Source organism: Apus apus, chromosome 1, assembly GCF_020740795.1.
Source record: "Apus apus isolate bApuApu2 chromosome 1, bApuApu2.pri.cur, whole genome shotgun sequence".
In the NCBI taxonomy this organism is placed as follows: Eukaryota; Metazoa; Chordata; class Aves; order Apodiformes; family Apodidae; genus Apus; species Apus apus.
Window position 1 is genome coordinate 60,608,221 of NC_067282.1, and position 14,882 is coordinate 60,623,102.

The 14,882-nt window shown below is 40.9% G+C and overlaps 1 protein-coding gene across 7 annotated transcripts in view; it reads left to right on the forward strand.

Moving 5' to 3' along the window:
- MCF2L (MCF.2 cell line derived transforming sequence like) overlaps window positions 1–14,882 on the forward strand; it is a 162,869-nt gene that overhangs the window by 32,744 nt on the left and 115,243 nt on the right. The gene's annotated exons all lie outside the window — the stretch shown is intronic.

Consider the following 14,882-nt stretch of genomic DNA (forward strand, 5'->3'; position numbering starts at 1 on the left):
GCCCTCTGTTTCCTACAGGTGACTTTTCCAGCATTTTCAATTTCCATGTGTTAAAAGGAGGTAATTAGCAAGATGGCTGATGCTGTAGTCTGATGAACAGATAGGTTACATGACAGATGTGGAATGCACAGATTAGCTGCATCAATTTTCCTGGACAGGAGAAGTAGGTATTTTACCTTCTTAGTAATGTTTTCAGGGGACAGAAAGCAAGACTTAATCTGATGAGAAAAAGAATTAAATTACAAGTACGGGTCACTAAACATACTATTTCCTCCTTTGATTTTCCTATGCATTTCCCCCAGTTATCTTCCTGTTTTCAGAACATGCCTTTAGTAAGTGCTTCAGTATTTGTTTTATTGCTTGTTTTGATTTTCTGAATGTTTTAAGTAAGAAAGCGAGCCTGATATTTGTTAGGACATTCTGTCTTTTGCAGTTTATGTTAATTATTTGTACATTGTTTTTTCCACTCCCTTAAAATTGTTGCTGTATTTTTTTTTTTTTTTTTTTTTGAGACAAGAATATTTAATAATGTATAGTAGAATTGGTTCAGAATATGGGAGCCTTTTCTTCCTGGCTTGAAGTAGAAGGACCCTTCAGACTGGCAGCAGGCTCACTGGTTTGCCTGTGACACCGCCTGCCTCTCAGCTGTGCAGATGTAGGTACACTGTGACCTTCGTGTAAGCCACCAGCGGCTCAAGTGCTGTTCTCACACTTGCCGGCAGGCTCTGTGTGCTGATATTTAGTTTGTTAATCTTGCATGTTTCACTAAAAAAGCATCTGTTACTTTACTGCCAATTTCGTGTTCATGGGGTTTAGCTGGTCCTTCTCCTCCCCCTTTTTCTTTCTGCCTCTCTATAACCCTTGTGCGGGTATTCCCAAGCCAGACACTTCTACAGCCAGTGGTTGTACTTACAGATGCCTCTTTCAGTGTTCTTTTTTCCCCTTCTCCTTCTTGTTCCTTTCAGGTTACTTAGACCATTTCTCTGTTGCTGTCTCCCATTCTTTCAGTATACTCTGTCCTTGGGTCAAATTATCTACTGTCTGGCTTCACGGCTGTCTTTCTGTTGACTCAGAAACCTTTTGTAAGCAGCGATTTCTTTAACAGCCCAAGGTCATGTGCAGGATTTTTCCAAGCCCAGTTTTCAATAGCTCCCTGCTCAGGAGTAATTGAAATGCAGAGGTTCCCCTGGCTGCCCCCTAGTGCAGTTATCCACCTTCAGGCATCAAGGGATTTTCTCCTTTGTAAGACCCTATTCCTTCGCTTGCTTTTCTGAAGGAAGCCGTAAACAGGCTGAGATTAATCCCAAGTAGTTTTAAGCGTCTAAATCAGGGGAGGAATTCCCCTAAAACCTATGTGCGCTGAGAGAAGGGTACACATTCAGAAGGGAAGTCCTTCCACCTTTTGGGGTGCACTTGTCCTTCCTTTGACGGGTGGGAGGGAGGAGCCTGGACAAGCCCAGCTCCTAAGCTAGCATCTCCGCAATGCCCAAAGTTAGGTATGGTAAATATAATTTGCAACCCATAGTCTTTTGCTGTTTTACCACAACGACCTTTCTGCCACTGGCTGCTCTCCTGCTAGCAAGTCCTATGTGTAATTCTGGCGCTGACACAGCCTTTCTGGGCCGCTTGTTCCACACAATCACATCAGCACTTTCCTCAGGGGTCCTTTTTGATTCCTGTGTTCTGACTAAATTCAGATTTACTCACACTTCCAGCTCCCATGGTAAATGACTGACCTCTCTCTCCTTACTCCCTCATTAATGTGTTATCCTCTTGCAGGATCCTTCACGTACCTTCAGTTCCTACACTTTACGAATCCAGACAGCTTTCTTTAGTAAAGCTTTGATTATTTCTCATCATCCTCACCTTCATTTTATCGTCTAACACCTCACAGATATAATCTTCTGCTTCTGGCTATATTTAGCTGTTAAGGTAATAAAGATCATGCTCTTCAGATTAACAATATCATCCTCTTCATATTCCTTCTCTGACTCTTGCTCCACAGTTTGAAATGAACTTGTACCCTGTCCTCTTCAAATGGCTATAACAGTGCTCCCATGACATCTTCCTTACATATAAGATCCCTTCCAACCTAAACTATTCCATGATTCTGTGATTCTATTTTATGCTCCTCAGTCCTTCTGGTCACTTCCCGTGTAGCCTCCTGGACTTGGATGAATGGACTGTTGCTTTCCCTGTTTTATATAAAATCCTTAGAACAAGTCACAAGTGATTTAAATAAATTCTCTAGTTCTACCTAAGGTTTTGGGTTTGGTGGTTTTTTGTGTGTGTGTGTGTTTGTGTGTGTGTTTGGTGGGTTTTGTTTGTTTGTTTTCCCATTAGAATTATGGGGTGTTTTTTTCTGGAGAGCAGATAAATGATTATTGATCAAAAAAAAAAAAATCCTGGTTTTGCCTGTGTTTATTTTTTTGTGGATAATTGCAGAATTTCTATTAATTTGGCCATACAATTTACTTTTCTTTCTCTTTTTCAGTCCTGTTGCTGTGTTACATTGGACCCTTTTCCACAAATTGCTGTTCATGGGCAAAACTTCCCCTCCCCATGGAACAGAGACTCAGGGGTTGAAGCCCCAGGTTATGCACAGTTCTGGTCTGGGACTTCATACATTGTCCATATTACTGTCAGCCGTGGGTTTTTTGCCTTTTCTGTCAGTCACTACTTCACATTTGCGTTGATACTGAGCTTGGAAGCCTTGCAATGACAGTGTTGTCTAATTCATGCAAACAGGCAATACAAATCTGACATTCCCATGCTTAAAGCTGTGGTGGCCTCACTAATGATTTCTTTCCACCTTGGAAAGGTGCCATTATTACAGCTAACATCTGTTTCCTCTCCTCAAACAAAATTTGAACACTGCAAAAAGAAGAAACATTTGCAAAGCAAAGAAGATAAACGTGTAGTTCCTTAGTAAACATGTGTGCAGTGCTAGTATTTTAAGTACACATACCTCAGCCATATCAGCTTCAGTCAGTTTTTTAGTCCTCCAGATTTTTTCTCATATTCACAATTTGGGCCAAAACTTTACACTTCATTTCCTTGTCTTTCTCTTATTGACAGGCAGGCTTTTGAAGTTTTGAAGGCTGGCTCACCTGTCTTGACAAATTAGGAACAGACGTAGGAGGAATGGACTCACATACCACTTCCAAATGCCCACATTACTGGAAAGAGTTGGCTTACTTGAAGGAGCGATGGGAGCAACCTCAGGCATGCTGAAGGGGCATTGTAAAGTTGTGGGCAGCTGGAAGGACCTGTTCTGTGTCCCCTCCCCATTCCTACTTGCTTGTCTGGTCTTTCTTACCCTTGTAGCATCTGTCTTCAGTTCACTTGATTTTCCTGTATGGAAACCCAAAAATTTATTTCTGCATGTGACAGAGTGCTCTGCATGTGTGTTGATTTAGCAGGCAGGCAGGTCTGAGGATGAGGGGCATGAAGGCACCTTCGTCAGCTTTCGTCAGCTTTTTATATGGCTGGTGGGCTCAAAGAAATCCACTTGAGAGCTCTGAATTCTGCAGGTTGTTAGCACATTTTCTGTGCCCAGGTGGTATTTAATGGTAGTGGGGGATGTCTCTGCCTGATATTAGCTTGCTGGCCCTTCAGCTTTCCTGCCTCTGTGTTGAACATTAACCATGAAAGATGCCTCTGATTTCCCAGACCAGAGGGTACAGAGCAGGCATGCTCCTCCTGTCACAAGGTTTAAATTGTCAGGAATGAGGGTGGGAACTGCAGTTCAACAGACACAATTAACGAATTAGGAGTCATGCCCATGTTTTCTATGATCGTCTACTGTTACAGTTCCTGTGTGCACCTATGTGACATCCATTTTTTAGTATTTTCTGAACTAAATAAAGTTATTTTACTCCTGAAGCAGCTGGATCTATTGAGACTGGTGGGACTGCCTTTTTGGTCATCTGAGGCAAAATATTTTCATCAACATTTAGGTTGTTGCTTAAAAATTGCATCCTAAAACATTAGAGCTCAGTAGGTTTTTTTTCTTTTTTTTTTTACATATGGTGGAAGGAAAAAAAAAACTCAGAAAAAAAAATAAATGCCCATTTAACATCCATTTGCACTTGTTTTGGAGACTCTCAATAATAATGACCTTTCTTATTTACCCCAGCCTTTTGCTGGTTTTAATTGCAGTTGCTGAACTACAGTAGGAAAATTGCAATCTGTGTGAATGTCTTCTAACAGATAAAGAGGTGATCAGGGCAAAATAGGCATTAGACATTTAGACATTAGGAAGAAATTCTTTAGTGTAAGGGTGGTGAGACACTGGCACAGGTTGCCCAGGGAAGTTGTGGCTGTTCCCTCCCTGGAAGTGTTCAAGGCCAGGTTGGATGGCCTTTGAGCAACCTGATCTAGTGGGAGGTGTCCCTGCCGATGCAGGGGTTGTAACTAGATGATCTTTAAGGCCCCTTCCAACCCAAACCATTCTATGATTAAACAGTAAATGATGGCACATTTAGAGTGGCTCTTCAGAGGATTGCAGGATGCATAATTGACAGTCTCCCATTCAGTCTGTGGACTTTGGGTATATATACTTAAAGCTTGCAGAGCCAGGGAATTCCCTGCCTGGACTCAGGAACTTGGTGATATTAAGAAGAAAAAAAAACCAAACCTGTTACTTTGATGCATTTTTATTATCACAGTGATTCCACATACTTTCTTGGCAAGGGTGGCTGGCACGAGTGGCTGGCACAGCTGGCTGCCACACTTACAACCCCAGAGAGCCAAGCTGCAGGATTACCTCGTGCATATCAAGTAACAGAGAACTTCTGCAGAAAAGAAACAGTTTGGCACGGGACACGGGTGTAACACAGGCTGCGTTGTCGTCAAGGTTTTTGCTCTAAGCTGATGTGTTATTCAAAGCCAGGGAACAGGAGGCATTTGGGTCACTCACCTTTCCATGTAACAAAGTGGATCAAGTGAGCTAGCTACTTGTGATTTTGTTTCTGAATCAGCTCAACAACTTCTTCAGGTTTTCAATGTCTGAAATAGTGCATTTCCGCTGGAAGTTTGAGCCTACTGTTTTACAGTAATTTGCAAAGGCACTTTAACTTTTGTTCCATTGTTTCTTTTTTTTCCATCCTATTAAATACCAGCTAGATATGCTTTTATTTCAGACAGAAGGAGCATGATCTTGGATATTTTATATGTTTTACATGTATTAATCACTTGTAGCTCTCTTGTGGTAAGCCTAGAATACCATGTTAGATATTTTGACCTTGCTATACTTTCTTCAGTTATCCCTATAGCTGCATGAGCTACCTGGCTCACTGCATGTAGGAATGCAGGCATTGTGTTTGAGGCAAACTGTCTGGTAGTCTGGACTCTAACATTGCCTTTAGCAACACTGTGGGTGCAGCCAACTCAACAGTGGCATGAGCATGTGGTCCTGGGTGTATGTAGGCACAGGGCTATAATCTTGGAGGTTGACTTACTGCACAGTTTGGGAAGTTTCAGAGAAAGCTCCCCTCACTTACAGCAGTGTTGGATATTAGTTATACCCTCGGTCTGTCACTGCTGGTCTTTTTGTGGCTTTTGAGTTTTTGTACTAATGCTTTGAATTTTGATGGGAAGTTCTATTTAGGTTGTGGTGTACCAGGAATATGGAGTTGATTGTTGGACTTCCTGCATGGTTCCTGGAGCAATGGGGAGTCAGGCACAATGAATCCTGTGCTGCAATGGTGAGATGTTCAACTTGGTCACACAAAAGGTGGAACTGACTGCAAGTTTCAGTATGAGAGTAAGCTGAAATGGAAAAGCCTGGTGATTACCCATCACCAAACATTTCTATCTTCCTGAGAAGGCTGGTGGTGTTTGAGCTTGTGCGGAGCCTTAGGCAGTTGAACCCCTTTGAGGACATGTAGAACAGCCTCCTGGTGGGCTGTGCTGCTCGAATTGTGGCAAGCTGATAGAGCACAGTGCAGCATGGTACTGCCTGGTTTTGAGGATGTAAGTGTGTAATGCTGCTTAGCAGCAGTCTGGCTTGTTAAATTGATAATCTGGGCAAACAGGTATTTGATGAGTTTTGAACCACAGTGCTGTGCAGTTAATAGGCTTTAGCTTTCCACCTGCACTGTTACTTCAGGGATGTAAGCCTCATCCCATGTGCCTGAGGCACTAGCTCTAAGTCCTGGTCTTATTACAGGTCTTTCTGTCTTCAGCACTTTATATAGCTGGCGGAAAATTTGCACCAAGAGGTGACTGTCCTAGTTCTTTTCCAGTCTCAATTCTTGTTGAGCCAGAAATGTACCTTCCTTTCCTTTCAACTCCTGCCTATAGCCTGATAAATTTAAGGGGAAGGTGGCTTTTCATATGAAACAACAGGATAACTGATACAAATGGAAAATAATGAGCATACACTTTGCTGATTTAAAAAAATACTCTTCAGGTTACAATCATTGTTACTAAAAATATCAAATTATAAAATACAGCCTTTCTGTAAACAGTTCTGTGTCTGGCTTCAGGGCTGGGCAAAGTGCTTTGCTTTGGCCAGTATTTTGTCCTAGGCTGATCCATGTTACCTTGTGTTACTTACCCAGTTAATCAAGGTTACCTGATGTCACATGCCTGTGTTTTAATAGCAGCTTTGCAAAGCCAGCCTTGCATCAGCTTTTGGCCCATGGAATACACTAAATGAACCAGCATGTTGCATGACTCATTTGGCTTCTCTTCCCATGTTTACCTTGCATGTGGTAATACAGGCATGACACCTCCTGAAGCAACTGCCAAGGAAAGGCCCTGCTAAGCTTTAATGGTGCCCACAGCTCTGTATCCTGCTGCCACTGAGTATCTATAATTGAATTTATTATTCCCTATCTCCATTATCGCAGAAATTTCAATTTTTTGATTTACTGTATTGAAGAGTGAGAAACTTGTTTGGTGAATTCATGTGGAGAGAAGAAAACAAAGACTGAGTTTGTCTGATTTCATGCCTGCCTCTGGGAAGTGCCTGAAAGAGTTGTGCAGCAGGGCAAAACTTACCTATATTGTCCCTCTTGCTGCTATATACTGTGTACTCCTCTCTCCAAAGACTGGGTAATTCCTCTGCTGGGTTTTGTTTTCAGCTTCCAGCCAAGTTTTTAGGTTGGTTGTTACTATCCAATGGATTAAAGAAAGGCAGTTTGGTGCTTTCTTTACTGCCATTTTACTTTTTGAAACATTTTACTCAGACATTCAGCGTATTTGTCATGGCAAAGTACATTTACATGAAATTGTCTATTCTTGTAAAAATACTTCAGGGGAAAAAAAAAAGGTCCCACACAAACATTCAGAGAAACAAAACAGAGGAAAAAAAAAAGTTTGTGTTTGAGAGAAGAGGGTTTTTTCCAGCTTTTTTTGAGGACTGTTGGCAGTGGCAGAAGAGAAGGACAAAAATGGGGTAAAGAAGCAGAACAGGTGTGTTTGGTTGTGCAGCTTGGATGAGAATAGAAAGCTGGCAGAAATTAGGAGGTATAAAAAGATTTTACTGGATGTTTTGCTCATAGATAGTCATTTAGCAGGACATGAAGCTGGGGCCCCACGATACAGTGTTTGAAACAATATGTTTAATAGTCATGATGGAATATGACCTATATAAAAAGAATCACAAGAGTAATGAAAATTCATCATCATTACTCAATTCATGCTTGAGTAGGTGCCAGGCTCTAATTATAAGACAGTTCCAGTCTGCTCAGGACCCAGACATTTGCTGTGATCTTGGCACAGCTGGTTTCGTCAAGGACAGCCACAGTAAAAAATTCCCTTTTTGGGCTCTATGCAAAGGCTGCTGAGGCTGCAAGTGACCTGTGGGAAGCACTTGGGAGTTCTGTTACAAGACATTTGTGGGTAAAAAGAGGCAAAGAGTGTCTGAGCACACTGGACAAAGCAAGAAGAAGCCACTGAAGTTGTTTATGGTGGTTGAAATGGTGTCAGCAGCTTACAGAAAAAAGTGACCATTTCTGCATTAGATAAATAACTTGTGAAGTAATTTATGAAGGTAAGAAAAAAAAAAAAATTCTTTCTAATTGTATACTTTCTTAATTTCCACTGCTGAGTCTCAAGTGTTTCTTACCCCCAGCTCATGCTATACTTGCCTTTCAAGGACAGTGTAATCTGTTTCTGACTTCGGTGCCATTGTTGTTCCACACTCAATTCCTTTGAAAAGAGTATACCTCAGTTGCTCTGAGAGCACACAGCCTGGAGCTGGAGAGGGATATTAATAGAAACAGCCTCTCTCTGTTGCTGGATGAAGGCAGAAGATGAATTATTTCAGTGTGGCAGGTGGAGGTGTTTTTCAAAGAAATTGTTTATGTTTTTGAAAATCTAACAGGGAATTAAAAAGGTCTGGTAAAAGCTGGATGGCATGGAGGGGTGCCATACATTTTGTATCATGAGAGTGAAGGTAGGCATTAAATATGGTATTGTTAATTTTTGCACATTTCTAAGTTAAGGTAGTACTAACAGTTCCCATCCAGCCTTCAGAAAATTGAGAAAAAACTTTTATGCATCCTACCACCTGCCTTTTAAAACATGGAAACAGAACAATTACTCTGGGCTTTATTTGACATTATTTTTAAACACCCCCTCACCCCCTGATGGTTCTTTTACGGTAACGGTCTAGGGCTGAATTCAGTAAAGACTGCCTAACATTTATGTAATGCTGCAGGTAACTCTTACTGGAGTTGTTGAGAACAGACAGGATTTATTTTTTTATTCCCTAAGGAGGGCAAGAGTTTAGAGAGATCCAATAATGGTTTGAAGGGAAATACAGGTATTTGAGATAGTCCGATGTGCAGTTGCCAAGGCAGGAAGGGATCTGGGTGTTACTGTTTGGCACTTACATTGCAGAGAAGCCCCTCCTGTTCCCCCACATTCCCTCAGGAGTTCCACTCCCATCCTTTCCCATCAAGTAGCTCCTGACGTTTTGCACGTGGCGTTGCCTGAGCTGCAGCATCGCTGGTGGCTTTCTGCCTGAGGAGTGTGGTGTGTGTCCCACCTGAGGAGGAAAGCAGGAACAGGCAGAGCCTTCCCACTGGCTCATTATCACCACCTCCCTGAACTGGCAACCCTGCTGGTTCGCCAACCAGTCTGGGAGTGTCTGTGACACGGGAGATGTGTGATGCATGGCTGGTATAGTGAGTTACCCCTATGACATTAAATAGGAGCAAATGCATTAAATAGTATTCAGGTTTAAAGATACACATGGAAGAAAAGGAAACAAGACAACTTGTATACCCACTCTCCACTCTTTCCTAACCTTTGTCTCTGCTCCCTGCTCCTGGCAGCCGATCAGCTGTGGGGTAGGCATATGGGGGCTATTTTTGTTCATTAGCCTCTGTGAGGCCTCATAAGCCTCGTATACATGTCAAGAAGAGGAAGGCCTGCAGCTCTGCTCAGTTCCTGCCGTGTGTGCATCGCTGTCCCGTGCAGGGCTTGGGCCACACTGGGTGCTGTTTGCAGAGGGTTTGCAGCGTCTCCTCCCTGCAGATCTTGGCTTTCAGGCCCTTCATCCTATTAAGCCTGGAGTGTTCCACAGGCAGCTGCACTGACTCCAGTTGACTAGAGTTGTGAAATACTTGTGAAGAAGTTATTAAAAGTATCAGATTTAATTTTATAGCATCATTAATACTGGAGATCTCAAGCTTTGGAAATGACCATTGCATTCACAAAATACTTAGGGGGGAAAAGATTAATTTGAACTATTCATGCCTTTAGAAAGGAATTTTTTGAGGGCCAAAGCCTGATTTTTAAAGTGTGTTGCTAGTAACACATTAGGCAATGAATTAGTAAGTTATTAAACAATGAATAAATGAAACAGTGTTTGTTTTAAAGGCTGGTCATCTGCTCTGCTCTATTTTTGTTACTGGGTATGGCACTGCACAGCCTGCCAAGCCCTTTGCAGATGAGTTATACTACACTCGACAGCTCCCTGCCTGAAGTAACTTGTTATCGGTATTAGACACGGCAAAAAGGAAACATCAGACAAGCGTGGTGGAATTGATGAGGGAGGAACATTCCCAGCAAGAAATAAGGTCAGGCACATCACCGCACAGTACCTTCAGTGGGCTTGAAGGAGTTTTTGTAACCGTGCCTGCTCTGACTTGCAAGAATAACGGGTGTGTGCCATGCAGTATCTCTTGGCAAGTCTGCTCCTTTGCTTGCAGAGGTGGGAGGCCTCTTGTGGTTCCTGCCCAGTTCAGTCACCTGGGTTTCCTTTCCTTGGGATGGGGTGGGATGGGCAGGAGGAAGGTGAGGGAGGACTTGGCACTTGGGCATCTCCTCCCCTGATAAAGTTGGGGCATGGCTAGGGTGGGAGCCTGGGAAACAGCAATCACTCTCATGTTGTCTCACCAGAGATGATCGCCTGTGTGGCATCTGTGTGACGACAGCTGTGGGTAAACCTGCATACCCAGGGCTGTTACCTGGTCTTGTTCTTCATCTCCATTGCTTCTGTCAGTAAGCAGCAACTGAAGTTATGAACAGGAAGATGGGAAATAGCGTTTTTGCTCCAATGTTTTAGTTTTCTATGCAGAGTTGTGGTTTCATATGGTGTAAAGTCAACACTTCGTTAGCTTGTTGGGCTCTGACAGATGTTTGATGGTTAGTCAGCAAAACTGCAGTTTCCCCTAACAAAAATTTCTGATGTCAAGTAGAAGTTTGACTGTTAGTAATAAATCGCATTATTGCCACCTAATAAATTAGTCCAGATTGTGTTTTTTTTAAAAAAAACAAAGCCCAACAACAATCATTTTCAGTAGTTTTTAATTTTCAAAGCTTTTAGAAAACACTTAGTCCCAAATCACTTTGCAAGACCATCTTTTACCTTAGATTTGCCCTCTATGTGGGTTAGAATGTTTTCTTTATTAGAGCTTTAGCCGTGTTTGTAATGAGAAGGCAGTTTTCTGTTAAAGCTGTCAGCAAAAAGAAAAAAACAAATTTCAGTGATTTTTTTTTAAATTGGAATTGATTGTAACATGTTTCATTACTAAAAGCAGAATTTCAGCCAACTGCTGGGAAATCTCCATTGGAAAAAAGTCTGGGTTTTGGGGTTTTGTTTGGTTTTGTTGGGGTTTTTGTGTGGATTTTTTTTGCCCAAAAATAATTTTGTGTAACAAAAAAATAAAATTTCTGGAAATGTATGATCAGCAGTATTTAGCAAATCAGTATTGTTGAAGCAGAGACTTTCATACTCTCGTGACTGCAAATATATTTGTTTTATTTCTAGATGCTGTATTCAGTGTCATGTAAGCCTGTGAAAAATATAATCTTTTCTTTTACTGCAAAGATAGTGTCAAGTCTGTCTGAATAACCAAATTAGTATCTAAAATTGTTCTCTCATTTCTAAAAACAGATTAGAGATATTAGACTTTGCTAGGAAAATAAATAAATAATGATTCTTTCTGAAGGCAGCTGACAGAGACAGCATAATAAATTATGGATAGAACGTGATTTTCGGTTTCATAAAACTGTGTCATAGGATGCAAGACTGAAAAACTAAATATAACATACTTGAGGAAGTAATGGAGCTGCTTGCATGCTGAAAGAATTGCCCAACACTGTACAATTAAAAAATAATTAAATTCCAAAGATGATTCTGTGGGAAGAATCGGCTCCATTTTGCATTTGGAGACTGTGTATACTTTTCAGCCTATTGTAATGTCATTTGCACTTCCTTTATCTATCAGTTGCCTCAGCAAGAAAAATTAAACCCTTAAATTCAACTTTATGCTTCCTTAAAAAAATAATGTAAGAACTGGGTATACATTTTCTTGAGTGCAAGTGTAGCATCATACTGTACTTGATTGTGAATATTGGAAAGCTGCAAAAGGACAGCCCTGTTTGGCTTTATGCAGGTGAAGTTTGCTCTTTTTGGAATTTTCAGCCTTACAGCCTGTTTGCATTTATTGTAAAATATTTTCCCAGCCTACCTCTAGATAACCTGACAGAGGTATGGAATGAGCTGTTCCAAATCACTAGTGAATACATCGGCTGGTTGCAATGTAGAGAAAAGATGCTTCCATAAGCACATCATATCTCTTAGCCCTGCATCTGCTTAATTGAGAAATTCAGATACCTAGATAGAGAACATTATTTTATATGGCATTTTACTACAGGCAGGTATTTGCACAAGCCAATTTTAGTCTAGTAAGGGTCATCTGAGCTGCCTTCTACAGTGAATGGAAAAGGACAGTGTTCTCTAAACACCCACCAGTGCAGAAGTCAACTCCTCTGAGCTATATCTGGAAGGGGCTGCTCTCTCTCTGTCCTGGGAGCCATCTGTGGATATTAATAACCCTTGGCTAAAGTTAAAATGCATTTTTAAACCACATGACATCTAGTGAATCTAAGTTGCCAAAGAAAGAGTTGATTCTACTTCTTTTCTCACTCTTGCCTTTGGCTTTGCATAGTTTCCTTTCTATGAGATGAGAACCAGGCACCTGACAATTAGCCAAACCATTGAATTGATTCAGTTTGTTGATTCAACAGTGTCCATCCTGGCTCAAACCAGGACAAACAGAAAAATGCTTTTTTGGGGATGGGAGAGAAGAAGGGTTCTTACTGTCAAATTTGTAGGCTGCTCTGCAGCATCCTGAGGACATCAGAGCTGGTATGGATTAAAACTGGGAGAGGGGGGATTCAGGTTAGACATTAGGAAGAAATTCTTTAGTGTGAGGGTGGTGAGACACTGGCACAGATTGCTCAGAGAAGTGTTCAAGGGCAGGTTAGTTGGGGCTTCTAACCCAAACTGATTCTGTGAAAACATGGCTGTGGTGCTGGAGGAACAGGGATGGGGTAGGACTGTCCCTTCACTCTGCAGTTAAACCAGAGGAGCAGTGGTGAAACTCCCAGTCTTTGTGGTTGTCTCCCATAATTTGTGTTTCCTGGTTTACAGAGTCAAGTACAGTCATCTCTTTAGAAGTTTACTTGTCTTGGTTAACCTCAAATCTGAAATGGGTATTTTACGGTAGAGCATTATGGCTGTTGGTTCGCTGGCTGGCAAAGTAGAGGATGCTTCTTGCTCTGTTACAGTACTGTGGGTACTTACTTACTGCAGAGATTGCATGGATCCACTGCCCATTAAACCCATTTTCTGGACTGAGACTTGTGACTTCTTTATGCTTGCCTCTGTCAGGGCTCAAGATAATTAATATTGAGCTCACAATATTGGGCTTCATTTCAGTGGATGTAATATCGAGCTCTTAGTCTTCTGGACTGCATGAAGAAGAAACATTACATTTCTGCTCATTCTCTCCCATGCCTGTAATTCAGTAGTGCTGCACCTCGATATGTAATATCTGTACACAATTTGTTTTTACACAAAATTTAATTTCACTGCTGTAAGAGATAGCAATAGTTACATTTTATATGGCACCACTTATCCAAACTCTTTTACAAAATTCTTTACACCTCTGAAAGAAATACATGATGCCTCATGTAATATTTTTCAGCAGGCTTTGAAGATGAAAAAATATATATTTAAAAATTACAGGAAAATTTATATTTCTGGGATGTATAAACTAATACTGGAATTTCTTCAAGTACCAGATTTTTAACTCAGAAGGTGACTAAATAGGATGCAGGTGTAACCAGTAATTGACTTAGGCTTTGTGTTTCACTTTGCATCTTGACCTTGCAGTATATCTGAAGAAACCTGCAATAGGACGGTGATCTGGAAAGGCACGAGGCTGGAAAATGAATGTACAGATTGTGTCTAAAAGTATTACTTTTAGTCTGATGTTTGTTGTTACTTTAGTGAGCCAGTAAGTTTCCTTTCCTTCCTGGTTCAGTGAATGTTGTCAGTTGCAATTTAGAGTTTTGCCTTAGCTGTATCCAAAATTAAATGGGATAAAAGAATCTGAAAAGTATTACTATTTAAACTGAAGTCCAAGCAAAGCATACATTAGTAAGAACTTCTAAGTATCTGTAAGCAATCAACTGCAACAATAAGAATAAACTTTTTTTGCTGAGACACCTCTTTTGATTTTTTTCAAAGTCATCTATTGAGAGCTACAAATACTGTTAACTTGTTTGCCCAACTACATGGCACCTGCATGCTGTTTTGCTAGCCTTGATATGAAAAATACTTCTTCTATGTTTGTTGTTGTTTTTTTCCATTTAGAAGTCTATACTCATAATAAACTTATCTTGCAGTGCTAAATTATTTATCCTAAATATTATCTGAGAACATTTGCATAATGTACTGGTTATTAATTTTTATTATTTATTTTATAATACTTGCAAAGTTAATGTGAGAAATGCGTATTTTTGTACTTCGCGCATGCTATCAATTCCTGTTGAGGAGAATATATTCAAGCTCTCAATTTTCTTCCTTCTGTTGGTGAAGCGCCTTAAATCAGACTTGAGGCATAAGATATTCTCTGGAAAGCAAACAAGGTACCTCTAGGTTTGTCCGACTGCCAAATGTTTGCTTCTCCAGGGCCTTCTTTCTCAGGTTTTTTTCTCTGCACGCCACTAATCATCACCTGTAAGATCATGTAAGAGTAGATAACTCATTAAGGTGTTGTGTTTTACCACACTTGATTAAAATTTCTGCCCCTAAACCGGCAACACTTGCCATGTCAAAATAAGCTATAATTAGGTTGTTTCTTATCATGATGTCTTGTTCGTACCTGTGCACTGCTCTCTTTCCCTCTGTCCCTGCCTGTATGGTAGGGAACATTTCTTCACTGACATAGTACGAATGGGACGATCCCAAGTCTTCCTCATCTGTTTTCTTTAATACACTACAGCAAAACAGCTACTCAAAGTGAAGTATCAATCAGCCAGCACTGAACGGCAAGTGCATGGGAATTCAGGCAAAGCCAGAGGGAGTTTTCTCTTGCATGGTAGAGTTGGTTCCTCTCCCCTCCATTCTA